The sequence below is a fragment of the Saccostrea echinata genome, unplaced genomic scaffold (genome assembly GCF_033153115.1).
Source record: "Saccostrea echinata isolate AGI-Se365-2 ecotype Australia unplaced genomic scaffold, CSIRO_AGI_Sech_v1 ptg000033l, whole genome shotgun sequence".
Lineage (NCBI taxonomy): Eukaryota > Metazoa > Mollusca > Bivalvia > Ostreida > Ostreidae > Saccostrea > Saccostrea echinata.
In genome coordinates this window covers 15,289,144-15,310,073 of record NW_026889782.1, presented here as the reverse complement: position 1 = coordinate 15,310,073, position 20,930 = coordinate 15,289,144, and the positions used below count along the sequence as shown (strand labels likewise).

The 20,930-nt window shown below is 33.8% G+C and overlaps 1 pseudogene; it reads right to left on the bottom strand.

Annotated features, from left to right (window-relative positions):
• Positions 1–850: 850 nt before the first annotated feature.
• Positions 851–4,783, bottom strand: LOC133198182 (uncharacterized; annotated as a pseudogene).
• Positions 4,784–20,930: the final 16,147 nt, after the last annotated feature.

The window sequence follows — 20,930 nt, the reverse complement described above, 5'->3', positions numbered from 1 at the left end:
TATGTAAAAAAAAAATTTAAAAAATCTATCTTGTAATTCTTAACTAATTTATTTCAATCTTAGAATATTTGTCATCGTTTCAAAATTAAAATTGCATCAAAATGCAGTTTCCTCGATCAGCTTGTGCGGTCCGTTTTCTCGACTATTTTTCCTCTGCTTAAATATCAGTATTAAAGATAACGTTAGGTGAACAAAATATTATACTAGAATTCGTGCATCTCAATTCAGAAATGTCTTTAGTCATATAGCAAAATGACGTGATTTTTTTTTTCAAAAAAAATTGAAGGTGTTGCCATTTTGTTTTTCAGATTTATCACATAAAATTCAAATGTACAGTTCTCTCAGGTGCCCCTTTCTTTATCCAGTAATTGTAGAATAACTCTTTTTTAATTGAAAGTATGGAGTATACTTCTCGGTCGATCGTACACAACTGACCAGGTACCGTACGCGTTACTCTGGCGCAAATTTAACAGACCCTGGAGCGTTATGTAATACTTCCTGTTCTAATATACACAGACGGTCAGTATTTATTTCAAAATATCTGACCTTAAAAATCACTTCATATATCTCTTACTTTTCCTTTCTTCAATAAGTTATAGAACATAAATTTTTTGGTCTTTTTTTTATTTTCTAAGAAAACAAGCAATAGAAACATACAGTTTATTTTCTTATGAATTACAGAACAACTCATACAATTGAACATGCAGCTATTTAACATTATATTCAAAAGATTATAACTGTCTCGTCAATTTAAAAGTTGACCACTGTAAACACAACTAGCATAAGAAACAATGCCAAATCACAAAGTTTCATGTAATGTCAGTAATTCATTCCAAGGTAAGCACAAAGTCTATTCCGTGAAAGTAAATACATCGTCGTCACACGTGGGCTCCAAGGGAGGGATGGAAATGTCACAGACGGAAATGTCACTTAAAGCATTGACCTTCTTGCATCTTTTGTCGTTCCTTCGAAGTGACTCGTTAACTCTGGAAACAATACGCTCTCTCCACGCATCATCACTGGCAACCTCAGGATAAAAGAAACACACATATTTCCGAACAACTGTCTTCCTTACGGGGTCCAATTCCTTTTTGTTGTGTTTTCCGCCGCCGTTATACTGGAAACGCAAATCCCCCTCTCCATAGAGCTCTGGTCACAATCTCCTGGATAGATAGGTTAACAGCAAAGTTCCCAGCGTTTCTGGAATCTCTCACGATCTGTTGGAGTTCGCTGTCTTCAAACTTGTATTCCTCTGGAATATCACTGACATGTAGATTATCGTCACTGGTTGGTTCACTTGTCACAGTCGGTGTTTCCTGTGGTTTTTCACGCTCGGAGTTTCGGCCAATGTCAATCAGAATGTTAGTGTTCCCTAGGAGAGTCTTCAGAGTAGCCTCATAAGCCGCACTTCGACGATTGGAAGCGTCAACCTTTTTATTTAAAATGTCTATTGTCTGTTGCATATCATTCATCTTCTTCATCATGCACATTAGGGCCGAGTGCACGCTCTCTTCCCCCGTAGATTGCCTGTAGGCTCGGAATCGCACAGGAGTTGGATGGTGTAAGAGGCTTTCTGTTGGAGTGGATGGCGTGCCCGTCGATGTGGTCGGCTTTTCTTTTGGCTCTGTCTGAGTCGCAAGCGCATCGTGGCTGCTAACTGTCGGTTGCGCCGTGACGGAAACATCAGGTGGAGATCCATCAGCAATGACGGTTGCTCTAGGCTTTCCAGATTTCTCCTGAAATGGAATAAAGATTTAGTCTACAATATTTCTATTAAAAACAATTATTACTATACATACTTTAAATCATAAGATTCTCACATTTCCTAAGAATAGCTTGCAATACGTGTTGTTAACAGTTGTTAAAAATATTCTTTACAATATCGATAATCATGATAAATTATACAACGTATTACACTAAACTCGAATTAGAGATATAAAATATATTATTTTCAATTTATGTGTAATTTATTTTATTCATTTATTTATTTTTAGGTCTGGACTCTAGTCCGTTCAAGTGAAGGGGGATGGATTACCCAGGATTTTATATTGCTGAAATTAATTAGATACATGTAAGAACTATTTGTAAATTAATTTTGTATATGTGTAAAATGAAGATTATTTGAAATATAGTAAACATTATGTTTATAATCGTAAAAATCTTCGTAATTATTATCATGTATTAAAAAAGGGGGGAAACACGAATTGGACGGGATTTTTTTTTTAATATTTTCACGAGTGCGAATGTACGCATTGAAGTAATATGAAATACAAGTAACACTTATGATTAAATAAAACGACTTCTTCCTACGTTGTGTATAATCATTATGATAAATCTGTTACGAGTGAATTGGTTGTCAAAAAGTTGGAAGGTAAATGTAAGATTGGATTTATCACTGTACCTATTGCACAATGTTAGTTAATTTGCTTTTGTGTACATCAACGATACCAAGCGATCCTTTCTACCGTATCCCCTCGTGTTTGGTCAAGCGAAACGGCTTACCTGATAACTTGACAGCGATGTTTATAAGTCAGTACACATGGTACATGGAATCACTACACCAAAACAACTTTTTTTTCTCAATAAAATTAGAATTCGGGAAACTTAAAATAGATATAAAAAAAACTATATAAAAGGGGGAAATTATTTTAGGAAGATGTCAAGATAACAAAATATAAAACTCTATAAACCAAAAAATAAATTGCGTAACACCAGGGGCGGATGTACGTCCTATGTAACATTGCGTAACTTGCTCAAAATTGTAAGCAAACCAACACCCCAACTACACCATTCTCATAGTTATACGAAGAAGAAAATGGGGCGGATTTGTGACGAAGTAAAACTACGCATTATCCAAATGCACAGACTGCCACAATACACAGAGAGCTGCGTTCTTTGGGACACACGGTTTGCAGAGACACTGTATCCTACTGGATACACAAGTACCAGATTGGATTATTTGGCGATATTCGTGAACCAGACCCCCAGTGGTATCGACGAGCGTTAGTCTGAGGGACACTGAACTGATAAAAGAATACATATCGAAAAACAGTACTGTATCAAGCACGGAAATCCATCGGATGCTGAGGGAAGACGGTGCAAGCTTTGGACTGAGTACAACAAAGTGGGCCATATCAGCAAGTGGTTTTACTCATTCTAAACCAAGATATGGGCAAATGGTTCGTGACGCTAACAAACTGAAACGAGTTGCATTCTGTGAACGTTTGATTGCCGAGAACGACAAGTTCGACGACGTTATATTTTCAGATGAGTGTTCAATTCAGCTACACCAAAACAAACTCTCTAGATTCCTGTGCTACAGAGTAAACGTGGGGCCTCTAAAATTAGACTTTTTGAGGGCATAATGGATTCGACATTTTACATCGAGAACATATTGCGGGACACCCTCTTGCCATTTATTCAGACGAGCTTTGGTACTGAACCTCACAGATTCCAGCAAGACAACGATCCCAAACATACATCCAAGATCTCCAGGAAGTTTATGAATGATAATCAGATCAGTTGGTGGGATGAATGGCCAGCAGGCATTTATCTAATTTTCGTAATTTAATCTTAAAGACGTTATTATTAAAAATTTCGTTCAGCAATGTTTCAGTATTCATTAAGCAGTTAAGTTAAATGATAACTGAATTGTCTTATTTATCTATTATCATTACAAATAATACGTGTGTATTTGTTTTATACCTATTTCGTGGTTCAAATGATTGTGCATTTGTTATTGAAATCACTTGATAAACGAACCAAGATAGTAGTCAGGGTTCAACGCACACGGCTTGGGCACTTTGTATTACCGTGTTTTCGGTACTTAATATTCAATACATGAATTGATGATCAAGTGGTAATTTAATAAACATAAGTCTTTAAGAAATATAATTTTTTTTTCAGAAATGTAGATCATTCAATCATAATGAAAATATTGAAAGTACAGAAGGAGATTTTTTTTTCAGAAATGTAGATCATTCAATCATAATGAAAATATTGAAAGTACAGAAGGAGATCAGGTTGATTCCATTTCTATCAACAGGTCCATATGAACAAAACTACCAAAAATTCCTTGACAGAAAAAGGTTATCAAACGGAATTACTTAGTAGGCACTAGCATACAGAAGCTTTGTTTTCTATTATAATAGTATTCAATTTATGCCCCCCTCCCGTGTCCCCGGTTCCTGTGGCTTTGATAATAGAACCAATATGTAAAATCCTGTGCAATTGACAATTTGAAGAAATTAACATGTACATGTTTACCTGTGTGTAGCGCAAAGAAACATGGTCAGAATTATATACACATTGTTTGACACACACATCTTTACAAATGAACTCAACTACTGTCATTTTCTGTCATTCGCGGATATGGATGTGCCCCCCCCCCCTTCCCGAAGAATTCTCCTACTAAAAAATAACAAAGGTTTACTTACAAGGGTCTTTGGAATTTTCCTTCGTTTTGGTGCTGGAGATGCTGGTGGAGAAGGCGATAGCGAGCTTGGGGGAGAGCTCGGAGATGATGGCTCTGTCAAACTTTCCATCTCTCTCATCCTCACTCGAAGTTCCTGTTAGGACCCGGTACCAAGAACTACGGCTCGATCCACTTCCTTGGGGCGACCCCACTGGACGTCATACTCTTCACCAACAGAAATCACAATGTCACTATCACATTTGAAGTACGCACGGCTCCTCACTTGGAAATTGTCATCACACAGATATTTGACTAGAAAATGTTTGTCTTCACGCACACCGGATCTCCTCGCCATAATACTAGTGAAATCGCAGAATAATATATCCTTTCACTGCAACGCCTTTTATGAAACTGAATAAAAAATGGCCCACAAGCACCACGCTAGTTCTAGGGATTTCCTAGAAGTTATAATTAAGAGTACATCGCTTTTGTTATGTCGTATGATCAATCGGCTAAGGGGCTTGATAGATCAATTAAGGGAAAAATTAAAATTATGTATGCCGTTAAATTAATCTGTGTTTATTTAATCATAATAGATGATAAGCCTGTCGGTGTTTCTAGATAAGAAAAAAATATCCATTATCATGATTTTTTTTATTTATTTCTCCGTTTGTTGAAACATTTTATTGAAACTTTTTTTAATACGTCTATTCAAATTGTATTATTGATTGGGAACGATAAATTTATATAGAAGGAAACAATCTATACAAATTTACCTCTGTATATTTTCATCTGAAATTGAGAAAGAAAAAAAAAATAAAGAGGAAAGCAGCAGATGTGTGGTATTTCGGAGAGTTTAACAAGCTCGCTATAAAGGTCAAGTAGAACAGGTGTAAATCTCCATGGGCATGATTTTCTCTGCTCTTGGTCTGTTAATCCATATACGCTGGAAATGATCGCAACTGAAACCGAATGCACAGAAAGCAGAATATATGTATGCGTTTGTTTATTAACTAAAGCCAAATTTAGCTCGTTTTTTTTTTTTTGGATTTCTAAAAGCTGACCGAACTCACACTGACTTTTAGCATGTGCATTTCATAAATTTATTTAATTGTAGTTCGCATATTTAAACAGTAAAATTATAAGCGCCCATTACGTTTTGTCTCCTAGTTTAAATGACGAAGATAATAAAAGCACATTTTTGAATTATATACATGTACTATCGATCTTCACTGAAATCCTCATTTAATATATATTATAAATAAAATTATTAAGACAGCTTTTAATATTTCTGCTTTATTATCATTTTCAAATTACTTTTTTTTTCATTTTTCTTTCATATTTAGATAAGTAAAAATTAATTAATATAGATTCGCAAGTTATGCAGAGAAGTTGACATAAATTAATTTCGCTAATTTCTGTTCGGGGAGATAACTCCCGTTTGTTTACGATACTTTTTGATCGATGATTTAACCGCGGCGGGGACAGGTAGGTGATCTGTTTACCGCGGAGGGAACGCGGTTTACCTGTCTCACCTGGCCAAATCCCGCGTTGTGTATATACCGCGACGGGGCGCGGGAAATACGGGATCCGCGTTGCCTGTACTGTACCTTTTTCACTTGCATATGGGGTTTATGGCTCCGGGTTGAACATGTTTAACGTACAATTTCTTGCGAGGCAAGGCTATTCACAAACAAGTTGATGAAATAAGGATATGATTAGTCTCATTTAAAGTCGATATTTCACAAATTTCATGGTCCATACAATGCCCATTTTGGCAAATACACTCTGTCATGTAGTCGAATACTGACTGAAATTTTTCGTACAATTTGTTAGGTCATTATCGCCTTAGGTTTTTTCTCCGGTTGCCCGATTATGACAAAGAGCACACAGCAGGTGTGACCGGTTGAAAGGTAATGCTTACTCCTCGTCTTATATATGTGTGGATTTTTAGAAAGGTATTATATAACAATTAATCAGTTTTTATGCATTGTCTAAAAACGAACAAATAAATTTTCTATTTTATTCTTAAACTACTTCATTACAACATTGAAAAAACAACAGATTGTATGAGACAAAAAACATTAATGAAAACAGTTAATGATACAAACACTGTTATCTTTAGATATCTAATGAAGGCATTTTTCAAATACAGCTTCTGTTAAATTACATATTTTGGGGGGGGGGGTCAAATTTTCAAAGATTGAGGAAAAAAAACTGGATTTCTGGGAATTTTGATATCGTGGATGAAGAGTTGGATAGTTTTGTAAATGACATTTTACATTTCGTGGTAGACATAAATTTGTGGAACTCTTCAAAACTCGAAAAGAACGAAAATTAGACCCCAACAAAAATTACTGATTTCACCAAATTCTGAAAATCATTTCATTGAAAATTCATTTCATTCACTTTTCAGAAATTTCAACCCTCAAGTAAAATCAAAGACATTGCAATGTATTTCATCGATATAAATTATTCCGAAATCACAGAATATCCTTTAGATTTTGAAAAGGCTATTTGATTAATTATTTGTTGCCTAACGCCGAATTAGTACTATGTTAGCCAATTTCTCGCTAAAAATAAATAATTTTGCTTAAAAACAAAGACAAAAGGACAAAACATTTTCATTTATGTATTTTCTTAATTATACTTCTTTTGTAAAGGTTTTCTAGAGATTTAAAATTCATACATACATGCAAGAAAAAAGATACAAATTTTTGAAAATATCACAATTTTGCCATTTGACTTTGGTTTCATGTGAGTTTAATACTGCATTTGACCAAATTGGTCAATATCTTTGGCCAACAATACATTTTGTGTGATTAATTACATACAGCAAACAAATCCATCTATTAGCTAAAATTACGAGGGTTGACCGAGAAAACCTGTACATTTACAATATTTTTTGTTTCACTTACATCATGAAGTAGAAAAATTCGCATGCATCATAATCACGATTTTTTGCACGCTTGGTATCAATTTTGATAAAATATGTTTATGAGTAACATTTTTCTCTCAGTCAAACTGATCTTGCATTAAAGCTGAATCGCATCACTGAACATTAAAACGTAGTTCCCGGTGCCTGTACAATTGTTCTAGAATGGTGCTTCTTTTCTTTAGAATTTTAAAATTTTGTTTGAATCAGGAATTGGTCAGTATATTTTATTTTAAGTCGGTAACCGAAGTACGTATTTTATACACTCTAGAGTTATGGAAAGATCGCGTAATTCATTCTTTGTATGGACTACTTCCAAACCCTGATCATGATTACAACTTCTGGAGAAGTTTGTCTCCATGTATGACATTTTGCTTCTCACTTTTCAATCTATCATTTGTTTAGTTTACAAAGATCCCCCTCGATGGGCTAACCAGTCCAGCAATCCTGTTATCTGGTATAAACCACTGTCTTCAATTGCCCGCTAAACACGATACTGGATGTTGATTTAAATGACATATAATCATCAGACGTTCCAATTTTGGCAATATCTACCGAAAAATGTATATGCATAAACATAATAAAATTGCTATTTTTATTGTCAAACTTAAAGAATTTTTGTACATGAGTACATAGAACATAGACTTTCTGTCCATTTTTATTTCATTATGTTATATTTCTGTATAATATGGTAATAAAAAAACATTCCGAATAATGCTTTTCTTAAAAAGAAAACGATAAAAAATTGCGGTGCACCGACCACTATGTCCTGGTTTCCTTTGTTACAATTTTCACATACGAATGAGATTATAACCTCATGATATTTTTACTAAAATAACAAAAAAAAAAAAAAATTCCTACAATTAAACAAAAACTAATGAGATATTTAAAATTTTAACGTTTTCCTGGGACAACTCTCGTATATAAATAACTCTTAAGAATAGATATACTGAAACAATGTCTACAATAAACAACAAAAATACAAGAAATAACTGTTACAATTGAAGCATATTTACAATAGTTATATATTTTTTGATGCAACTGTTACAGTTATGAAACCAACAAATCTTGACAAAAATAAAATCCATCCCGTGACCATGGATTTTTAGCATTTTTGTGAAAAGCTGTATCAAGAAAGTAACATAATGACAGTACAAGAGAAGGATTGAAACTGAAGTTATAATTAACATCGAGATCGATGTCAGTTGCTAGATTCTTACAGGGATGCTCTTCTTTGTGGTGACCTTGTTCAAATATTGTGCCTTTCTGCCTGTATCTTTCACTTAGATTTGAAAATATTTCTAATATATGAAGTGGAAGTAAAACTAAGGAAAATAAATATACCTTGTGAAGAAGTCAACAGGGTTACAACAATCGAGAAAAACGAAATCTCTAAGAAACTATCTATAACCTGCAGTATCCAGACTGATCCTGTTAAACAAAATAGCTTGGTAAAAATAACCAGTTCTGACTTGTTTCCTTTCGACTTTTGAATTTTATTGTCAAAATCTATATTGATAATGGTTAGAATGAACAAGATAACGTTAGTAACACATGTCAGAAGAAGAGGAACTATAAATGAAACAATGTTTTGAATGAAGTTTTCAAAAAAACATATTCTCATACATAACCAATGCTGCCATCTATGTAATAAGACAATATTACGTTTAGGGATATTATGATCAATGGAAGCATATAGCAAAACAAGATATATTTCATAAAAACCTTTCTTACTTGCCCACTATTTTTAATATTACTAACACTGATACCTCTAAAAGTTAAGAACATGTGTAAGCAGCAAATAAAAACAGCACAAACTCAACCAAAAGTAATGTAATAAAGCTCCAAGTATCTGACAGAATAGGGTACCTTTCTGTAAAACATTGGCTATGGTATACATTAGCTGCATGCACATTAGAGAAAACGTTGTGCTCATCAAATTCAGTCCAGGAAGCGTGCGCAAAGCAGGGAATTTCAGATAAATTACCAATAGGAGGACAATACAAAAAATACTAATGGCGTTGAGAATATTTGTCAACATATATAAAATCTCAGAAATACTTTTTGCCGCTGGAGCGACAAATTGAATTTGAGTGCATACTCTGGTAGAACGGCTATAATCTATGACGTATTCTCCCAGATAGAAAACTTCATTGGAGTCTTTAACAATGATTCGGTAATTCTTCCGGTCAAAGTGTACATTACTGATATTAATATAACGCTGAAGACAGCAGAATAATCGACTTACAATAATCCCATATTCGGGATTAGCGAAGACATGGAATTCATATGTATCTTTAAACATTAGAAATTCAATTCCTGGTATTAATTTGGATTGTATTAATGTTCTACCCATATTGCCAATACTTACACCTTTTAAGACAAACGAAATGTTCTCAGTTCCATTAACGGTATGATTTATTTTTATCAAAGGGGGGATATTAAATAGATTGTTTTCTACGGTTTCTCTATCGTAACGCTTGGGATAAAACAAGAAACAAAGAAGAGTGATATTCATATCGAAGTAAAATAGGCCCTTGTGGTATTCCTTGAAAACTTCTGGGGTTGCAAGAAGATAAAATGCTTTGACTTCGTAATCATCAATATGGGTAAAATTTGTTAAAACTTCCCTGACGACGGACTTCACCATCAACAGCACATGTTCTGTATCGTTTATTGATGAAGATCCTTGCAAAGTACATTGAATTTGTAGATCATAAGACATGATGCGTGGAAAAGAGATGATTGGCTTGCATTTTCCATCTACTAATTTACGGCCTGGGTAACAATCATGGACTGTGGGCTACAGACACAAAATAGAAATATAAAACAAATGCTTTATGCAATAAAGATGTGTAATATAAAAAACATAAAACGAATGACATTGAAATTTTAAGAGGCCATGCTAGTATGCATTGAGCTTTGTGTGGAAAGTAAAAAAAATTAAAGTTTTTGTTAAATGGTGTTTTTGGATTACTTTATCACAAATAATAGGAAAAGTGCAAAATTAGTGATTTCATCCATAATCACTGTGTCGTATCCAAGAAAAAACATTTCCTTAGTTACCGGAACCCCTTTTTGCATTCAAAATATGCAAATAATGATATATTTAAAGTCCATGCACACAAAATAGTTATCACACGATTATAAAATTACCTGTTCTTTAAAGAAGACTTAATTGTGAGTTCTACTGTACCCGATTAAGTTGGATTTTATCTTTCTGATATGTTGCTATGCCAATGGGTAAAGGGCAACGATTTTAACAAAAACATAGCTAAAATTAAGACATTTTTTAACAGGCGTCTAACAAAAATACGTACAACTGCTTATAACCCCTATAATGTAATTTTTAACTGATTTGTTATATAAAAAAAATTAAAAAAAAAAAAAAATTTGATAGACTTTTAAAAACTTTGTTGCCATGGAGATTCAAAATTCAAAAATAGACAAATTTGGGACATTTTAGAAGATTTTCTTCACACAATTCAGATTATTAGAGGTAAATTAATCTTTGAGAAACAATATTTTCTCACACAACATGGGTGCACCTGAGTCATGCTCTACTATGACCTTCTTCTCACCTTGACATTGCCCTCAAGTTCAAATTATTGTATATTATTTACTTTATACCCAATAATTTCTCATCTAAATCAACATGGTTCTTGTTCTTTTGAACCTTGTTCCATATTTTTCATACATTGATGCATACTGTTAGACAATTCAAGAAGAAAAAAAAATCATGTTCTACTGTTGACCTTCACACAAGTGGCAAGATCAGTTAATTATTTGAAGTCCATATTAAAAGAGAGCTACCAATGCTAATTCGATTCCCGCCTACATTTTAATCCCTTTTAATTTAATATAAAGGTAATTTGGTCATCAACACTTTTTTGAATGCAAAGAAGAGTACATTAGTAATTCATGAATAATTTTGAAAAGTGTCAAAAAGTTAATCGCTACTATTTAGAAGCCTTTTAAAAAGGGATGTAGAAAAATTTTATCAATTGAAGTTGGGCTTTATAACATCACGGAATTTTCAGATATTCATGAAAATGGATAAATGACCCTTTTATCTTTCCTTATGTTTAATTAAGGTAAAATTTAACATACATGATTGATAAATATTATTTTTTTATTTGCAATCTCATTTGAAATTGTTAAAAACCAAAAGTATCTGTCGAGACTGTAGCTCTACTGGTTTGTACTTATAAAAAAAGGAAGAGAAAGTAGCAGTTGGACTTGAAAAGCAATAAAAGAATAATGATCCTTAACTTGATCTTTTTTTGTGGCAAGATTGCAATCAGACTAAAACTCTGGGAGTAGTAGCCTTTTAAAAGAATTTTACAGAAATTTCGATTTTCAGTTACCATGTCAACATCATTCATCAAAAAACGAGAAAGACATTAACTTGTGTAGTCTGCTTGCATGATATGTTATATTAAAATCAGATCAACATTGTAGGAGGAGTATCGTTTTGAAAGTATTTCAAAGAAATTTCTAATTTTACTAACCACAACAACACCGTTCATTGAAATCAAAAGCTGATATATAGAATTATGTATTTCAGTGTAATCTACTTGTTTGCCAAGTTATATTGAAATCATACCAAAACTGTAGGAGGAGTAGCATTTTGAAGGTATTTTAGAGAAATTTCTAATTTTGGTAACAATGGCAACATCGAAATCGAAAATTGGTACACAGAATTATGTACCTTAGTGTATTGTTCTTGTGTGCAAAGTGATATTGAAATCATACCAAAAGTGTAGAAAGAGTAGCATTTAAAAAAATTGTTTACAGACAGATAGACAGACGAACGATGGACACATTCTTTATCGCAGACGCTTTCCTGGTCTCTAACCAGTAGAGCTAAAAAAAATGACTACTTTTTGCTTTTCTTTGTCTATAAACATATATGTCCCCCAACAAAAGCTTTGATATGAATTTGTGAATTAACAATTAATAATACCCAAAGAAGGATTTTTTTTATTTTCACAAGGGGGGGGGGGGGTATCAGGAAGCTTTCACATCATCTTTTTCTTAAAATTCATACAAATGTTATTGACCCCAACCTATTTTTTGTTTTCCCTGATTATCTCTTCTTGGGAAGGAGCTCAGCCATTCACTTGAACAAATTTGAAAAAAAAATTCCCTTTACTGAAGGATATCCGGTGTCAAGCATGGTCCAATGGTGTTTTCAGAAAAAGATTAAAATACAGAAATGTTGAAGAAGATGAAAACAACAACACAATTTTTAACAGACTTTTAAAGTACAGTTGTGGTTAATACCCCTTTAAAACTTGTAAATTTTCTCCCTCAATAGTTCCATAAATATACTACTGAAAGCTCTTGCAGAAAAACCCAATGAAAAATCAAAAATATTCTAGAGTTTTTTGGGGGGACGGGTCAATTCTCATGGACAAAAATTAAATTTATTGATTTATTCATGCTTTTACATACACAGCCATGTTATTATAACCTAGACACAGCCAATCATATAATTTTTTCATATTTTACAGTTTTTGTAGTCTAGAATAATTTTTGCATTTGAATCAAGTTGTATTTCATCAAAAACTTAAAGGTAAATAGAATTTGATACTTTTTTTTCAACATTGCATTGGTATCATGCAGTAACATTTCCATATCCAACTGGCCATTGGTGAAAAAAAAACACCTCATTTGATACTGATTATTAGACTGATTTTACAGAACATGCAGAAAAAACTAAGATTGTATATATTCCTTATTCTTAACTTAAAACTGTGATTTATAAAAGGGGAGCATCCTCCCCCTGGGAGTAAGAGTGGCAGTTTTTGTGCGTTTAGGGATTTTAGTCTTACCTGCAGAGTGACCTGATGGCCTTCACAAACAAATAACCTCCAACTGATTTAAATATCATTATGGAATTTATTTTTTTGTTAATTGCTTAAGAATAATCTAATATCTTATCATAATATTTCTGTAATCAGAATTAAACATCAGTAGTCATATATAACAGGTTTTAACAAACTGTATTGTTGCGTCACTCAGTTTATGGCCAAACATGTAAGACGTCAGCTGTAAGATACACCTGCTGAACATTTTCCCCAGTCGTCCTCTGGTCCCTGGGACAGTATAATCGTTTTTTTTATTTATACAGGTATGCTTTTAAATGGCATATCATACAGAAAGTCTGAGAAACATGTACACTAGCAATATAGAAAGCTATTTTTATTTATCATTTTTTTCTATAGGAAATAGAAATAAAAATGAATACCTTCCTAATCTTTCATTTTGTATTAAAGAAACACACTTATCAAAAGTGTACCCAATAATGCACATGAAAAATACAAATTCAACATATCACCATCTGTTTTTGTCCAATTTCTCCAAAATGAAAATTTTCTTTCTCTCCCGCATTGTTTCCATTGTTGTCTGTTTCATTCTTTACGGTCTATTTTGCTTGAGAGCTCATGAAAGGGAGGTAATCCATATGTTTTTCAACAAAGTTTTACAACAATTCATTCTGATATTTTTCTTAAAGTATTCATTGTGAAGCCAATTTTATTTAATTATTCTATTAAATAGAGTATTCTGCTACTACAGATTAATGTAGATTTTCTAAAGTTGTCCGGAATTTACAAACAGTGCAGTTTTTCATACAATATAATTCGACAAAAAAAAAATAAATATAAATCAATTCCAAATTAAATAATCCTTATATAAAAGAAAAATGTATTTCAATGTATAAAATATTCATTCAGTACGGATTTAAAATACTTAATTATAACAGGATAGGCCAGTCTGAATATTTCTGTGATAAAATATAACAAATGAGCTGGTTGCCACGAAAACAAGATGTTATATGCCTAAGTAGATATTTAAAAAAACCAGAAGTCTCTGATGAGACTGTAGCTCTACTGGTCTGTACGTATAACAAAAGAGAAGTAGCACTTAGATTTGAAACTTTGCAACATGCAACAATAAATAGAATTATGTATCTTAATGTAGTCTACTTCTGTGCCAAGTTAAATTGAAATCAAACGAAAACTGTAGGAGGAGTAGCGTTTTGAAAGTATTTCACGGAAATTTCTATTTTTAGTAACCATGACACCACCATTCACCGAAATAAAAAAACAGAAATGCATATTATGTATCGTAGTGTATTCTAACTGTGTGCCAAATTAGGTTGAAATCAGACCAAAACTGTAGGAGGAGTAACATTTTATGGGAATTTCACAAAAAATTCTATTTTAAGTAACCATCAGACTAAAACTGTAACAGGAGTAGCGTTTTAAAGTAATTTCACAGAAATTTCTATTTTTAGTAACAATGGCAACACTGTACATCAAAATCAAAAACCGATGCACTAAATTATGTATGATAATGCAGTCTACATGTGTGCCAAGTTATATTGAAATCAGATCAAAACTGTAGGATGAGTAGCGTTTTAAAGGAATTTCACAGAAATTTCTATTTTTAGTAACAATGGCAACACCGTCCATCAAAATCAAAAACCGATGCACTTAATTATGTATCTTAGTGTAGTCTACATATGTGCCAAGTTATATTGAAATCAGACCAAAACTGTAGGAGGAGTAGCGTTTTAAAGGAATTTCACAGAAATTTCTATTTTTAGTAACCATGGCAACATCGTCCATCAAAATCAAAAACCGATGCACTAAATTATGTATGATAGTGCAGTCTACATGTGTGCCAAGTTATATTGAAATCGGACCAGAACTGTAGGAGGAGTACCTTTTTAAAGGACCTTCACAGAAATTTCTATTTTTAGTAACCATGGCAACACCGTCCATCGAAATCAAAAAACCGATGCACTAAATTATGTATCATAGTGTAGTCTACTTGAGTGCCAAGTTAGGTTGAAATCGGACCAAAACTGTAGGAGGAGTAGCGTTTTAAAGGAACTTCACAGAAATTTCTATTTTTATTAACCATTGCAACAACGTCCAACGAAATCAAAAACCGATGCACTAAATTATGTATCTTAGTGTAGTCTACATGTGTGCCAAGTTATATTGAAATCAGATCAAAACTGTAGGAGGAGTAGCGTTTTAAAGGAATTTCACAGAAATTTCTATTTTTAGTAACCATGGCAACACCGTCCATCGAAATCAAAATCTGATGCATTAAATTATGTATCTAAGTGTAGTCTACTTGTGTGCCAAGTTATATTGACATCGGACCAAAACTGTAGGAGGAGTAGCGTTTTGAAAAATTGTTTACAGACAGACGGACAGACAGACGGACGGACGACGGACACCTTACTATCGCATAAGCTCTTCTGGTCTCTGACCAGTAGAACTAAAAAAAAGAAGACTAATCATATATATCATGTTCACAAAATTTGAGATAGAAATATTTTTCCCACTTTCCATGTTTAATAGTGTGAAGCTCAATACTTAATGAAATGGCCTCTTAAAGATTTTATTGCCAATACCGTACAGAAAGATTCGTTTGTTTGTTGTTTAATCATGCATATTATGAGACGCCAACACTTGCCGTTGGAGGGCTGCAAATTTAGACCTGTACTCAGCACTTCGAGCCTTTGAGCAGTGAGGGGTCGTTTCCGTACCAGCACCTACTGCGACACGAGACATCGGTTTATACGATTTTATCCAAAGGACCGGTCTCCACGTCCCGCAGTGGGATTCGAACCCGCGACGTAAGGATCAACTCTTTACACTGCGTTCAGAGAGCAAACGCTTGTACAAAAAGACATACTTTACTAGATGATATATTTCGTAATGTTTTTGCGAGTTCGCAACAACGTGCAATAAGCAAATAATAAATGAAAAAAAAACATGATTGCAAAATAAATTGCATTTATACTGTTTAAAAGTCCTCCAAATAAAAATAGCTCATTTCATACTTGTAGAAGACATGTTTGATATATATTCTTCTGTTAACAAAATATAAGTTTTGACAGCCAGAAGCTGTGCCTTTATAGGAGATATCTGGCATTACCAACTTATCATAACATTTTGTTTATCCTTTGAAAATGTAGGATATTTCTTATAATATAAATAACAAATAGTTTATGATAAAAAAAGTACTAAAACTCTAAGCAATTTTGCGTTCAATTCTTGGCGTTTTTTTTTTTGAACGCAGAGTGTTGAATACTTATATGAGTATGCCCCGAAACATCCCGAATAAGACCGTTCAATATCGGACGCCCCATTGTAAACAAAAATGTTGTCTGGTCAACCGCTCAAAGGCAATATCTATGATGGGTAGAGGCACTTAAATAACATGTATCTATATTTTCACACGAGATTGAAAAAAAATAGTACTAATCAGCTTCAATAAAAACCTCAGTTGGCAAATCATAACGCTTGGTAGGGTGTGATATTGAACCCCTCAAGGACAGACGCTGATATAACACAGTTTTAATTTAAATACCGATGCTGAAAGATTCTCATTAATTTTCAGTTTCTTTAATTTTAATAATTAATATAAATCAATGGAATAATGTTTTTGCTATATATTAAAGAATTTATTGAACTTATATTGGTGAATATTGGCACTGATTCCCTTACAAATGACCGTTCACGTTAGCTAAGGCGGTACAGCGATCGTGACCGGGAGGTCGTGAGTTCGAATCTCGGCCACGGCTGACCAAAATCGATAAAAATTGGGTAGCAGCTGTTCTTTTGCCATGCGCTCGGCACTTTGAAATGAAAGTTGCGGGTCCTTCGGATAAAACCTTTAAAACCGAGGCCCCGTGTCACGGCAGGCGTTGGCACGATAAAGAACCCTCTCTGCTCAATGGCCCTGAGTGCCGAGTAAAGATCAGAATATGAATCCCTTCACGAGTATATGGTGACGTCTTTATATGAGTGAAAAATTTTCGAATGGGACGTAAAACAACATACAATCAACCAACTCGTGCCTGTATTTACCAATATATATCAATTACCCTATCATACCGATAACGAGTTCGGAAACATAAACTCATTCGAATAACAACTCTTTGAGTATTTGAATATTCGTAGGCATCCCTTCTAATGTTGACTGCCTAGTGCCTGAAATACTTGCCTTGGATTTAAGTTGGAATGAAGAAGTTCGCAACGTCATCGTTGGAAAAAATAATTCTCTCATCAGATCCGTTTTCTCTGATATTTTATCCCCTCTGGCAGGAATATAGTCACCGGAAGAGCGAAGTTGGTAGGAGTTCTTATATTCCCCCATGCAGTTAGAACAAAAAAATGTTAATCAAAGGATGAATAAGATCGCCGTGTTGTATATGTGGTAATGTTAAACACGAATCATTATACGTCAAGTGATGGGTACCAGATCTGGTACAGAGCACTACTTTGTCAAGCATTTCCCATGTACTAGACGTATGACATAGTTGACAAAATACATTTGTATATTCAACAAATGAGAAAAAAGACTGGCGATTTGAGTTTTCACACGCTCGATTTTCAATTTGATCAATGCCAATTCCTCTGTTTAAATTTTGACATTCCGCTGTTTTGATTGTATGTGTGTGACACAAAACTACATCATAAACATCGTATATAATATCACATTTGTTGACGGAAGCCAGTGCAAGAACTTGGCTCAAGCGCAGTAAGAAGTCAAACTGCAAAAGACTGTCACAATAAATGTAAACATCTAAAATTTTATAAGGCTTTGAAAAAATGGAGCCGTTTGCAATCGTATAATTTGTATTGCAAAGGAAACAAAAAACGTTTTTGTAAGTAACATTGTTTGATGAAACAGGATGATCAAATTCATCTAATTCTCCCTCACATAATTGTTTTATCTTTTTCTGTATCTCTTTGTTCGCTATTATTGTAGTCTCTTCGTAACAGAGGTGAACAACCTGTATTTTTGTTACTAGTTTCTCTCTATTTTTGAACAGAGTTTCTTGTGACCAGGTGTTTCTGACGCACTCAGTCGCATAGATTAACGCGGTGTCCAAACAACAGCTGCAGGGATGAGAAGGAACAATCGCAGTCTCTTATGGTATCATTTTGTATGAAGTTCGGCAGAATGTTTTGGTCACAAATACTATGTGGATAAGCAGAAGTCATTGGAAATAGCTGTGATTTCAGATGATCTGTGGTGTATTTAGCTGGTCCAAAAAATGGGATATCATCTCCTTCCATCGTTTTTATATTCAGAATTTTATTGATAATTGATGCATTATTGAAAACGTTGTTATAGAAAATTAAACTTCGTTCACTGGTACTCCCCCCTTCTGTGCTTTCATGCACATTGCTGGAAAAGTCCAGGAAAACATATTCCTTGGCCACATTTTCTACGATGGAGAAATTATTTGCGGACATAACAAATGTTGGAATACTACACAGGAAGCAATAGAAGTTTCGATATGGGTATGTCAGATCTGAAACTGGGTTATCTTTGCACAGTTTTTGAATTGTGTTCGTAGCTGATTTTGGACAAGTAATTGTGGACTCTGGACGTCTCTTGATGTTTTTCAGTTTGCACAGGTAACAGAAAACGTTCTTATAAAGTCGAAATTTGTTCACATAGGAAGAGGAACAGGCAATCAGAAGATCTTCATCACCAGGACAAGGTTCTGTGAAATATTCATCATTATCTATATAAGTAGGAAAGACGATGTCTCCAAGGCTGGGTGAAGGGTAAAATATAACAGAATTGCTCCGTTCCTTTATCATTGTTTCCAATACGTCATTGGATTCCACGAAATTTACATAATTAATATTTCCATCAATAGATATGTCCCACTCCACAATGTCAGATTTCTTTTCGCCGTTACACAAAGCACAGTGAATGTTGTAGTAAGTATAATAACTCACTAGCGAGGTAACGAAGATTCTGTTTTTAAAATTCATATCGGGGTTTATACATTTATCAGACATCTCTGTAAACTCAGGACAATAATTAACAACGTGATATTTTGGAAGTTCTTTAGCATACATTGCATTCAGTGGTGACCATTGAAAGGTTGCCTCATAGAATCGCGTCAATTTTCTTTCGAAAAAGGATGACTGCACTTAAGGACATGCGAAATTTGCGACAAAATAAACTTTCAAAACAAGCATTTTTCTTTTCATTGCAAGAATGGTCAAAATCCAATCTTCAACTTTATGTAATTACGTTTAAAAAAAGTGTGTATTTACGAAGTTTGAATCTGTTTTCAAAGGCAGGGGTCATCACAATTTCTTGAATCTCCGTTCGATAATGAGGACGCCCACTTTTTTTACTGACTTTATACATAGTCAGCGCATGTTTGTCTATTGTTCTACGTTTAACAGTAGTTGTATATTTGCATAAATAACAATGTGCCAAAAGGAGATTAATAGACAAATATGCGCTCATGGTTAAAAAGAGAAAAAACTGCTTCTTCTTACATTCGTTCTCTGTGTTGTAACCAAGGATTCTGACTTGTTGAATATTATAATACACCACGTGATTTCTTACCTCAGGTAACTTTGTGAATACTAGATTCCGTCACGTGACTTGTAAGGTAGCATGTTATGTGCTAAGTAGGACATTGTGTTCGAACACGTTAAGTCATCTGGCATTGATATAAAATCTGCTTTAATCACATTAACGTGCTCATATTGTTAATTTCGTTTTGAAACCTTTGTCAGAAGTGTATTTGTGCCACACAGAATGGAGAGGGAGATTGAAAAGAGTGATCACGTTCTTTTTTCCAAACATGTCATTGTTATTTATCAAGTCTAATTTTAGACCCATTCTTACAATGTTAGCCCCACCTCTCTTGCATATCTAATGTTCAATCAAGGGCAGGTAAGTGTAAATTCACTATATTTGAAAAGCAGTAAGGACAAAAAACATTGAATCATTTTATTGTATCACAGTCTAAAATCATTTTAAGATTTAAATTTGGTTCCAAATTGACAACCAAATTGACAGGATTCTTTCATAAACATACAAAAGTGAAATAAGATTTAGATATAAAAGCAACAGAAGCAACCGAAAAGGACCCAAAAACAGGCGTTAAGTGCAGTCATCCTTTGTCAGGGCAACGTGTATTTTCACGAAGACAGGTGTTCTCACAGGAGCACAAGGGACAACGCGACTGTATTGAGTTAATCTGGTATCCAGTTAAACCTGGCCAATCTTTACACATGCCGTTTTCTCCACACGAATTTATGTATATACTCATAAGTCTTGTTAGGTTCAGTTTTGAACAGGTTGTAGAAATTAAAATCGTGAAAATCAGTTTAAAGATAAATGGATCCATGATGTCTTCTCCTGAAATTCTGATCTGAAACTCAAACGAATTGTCGATTATTCTACTACAGTTATTGCCGAGATCAAAGAAATGCCGCGGACATTTTTCTCCAATAAATCGCGAACGTCATAAAAAAAATTTCCAATCAAAAACACATATCAAACAAAAGTTTAAATGAATATTTCATTGTAGAATCTAATGCTTATTTAGACCATATCGATGTGTAGTCCTCCGCAGTCTAAAGAGTATTGCCTAAAACAGCTGATAAATGTTGGTTTTATACATAAGTTGGGCTGTTCCACGGACCTCCCCACAACATTTACACTCCGTGATTTCACTGATAAATGAAATAGACAACTGATTCTGTTATTTTACATTCATGAATT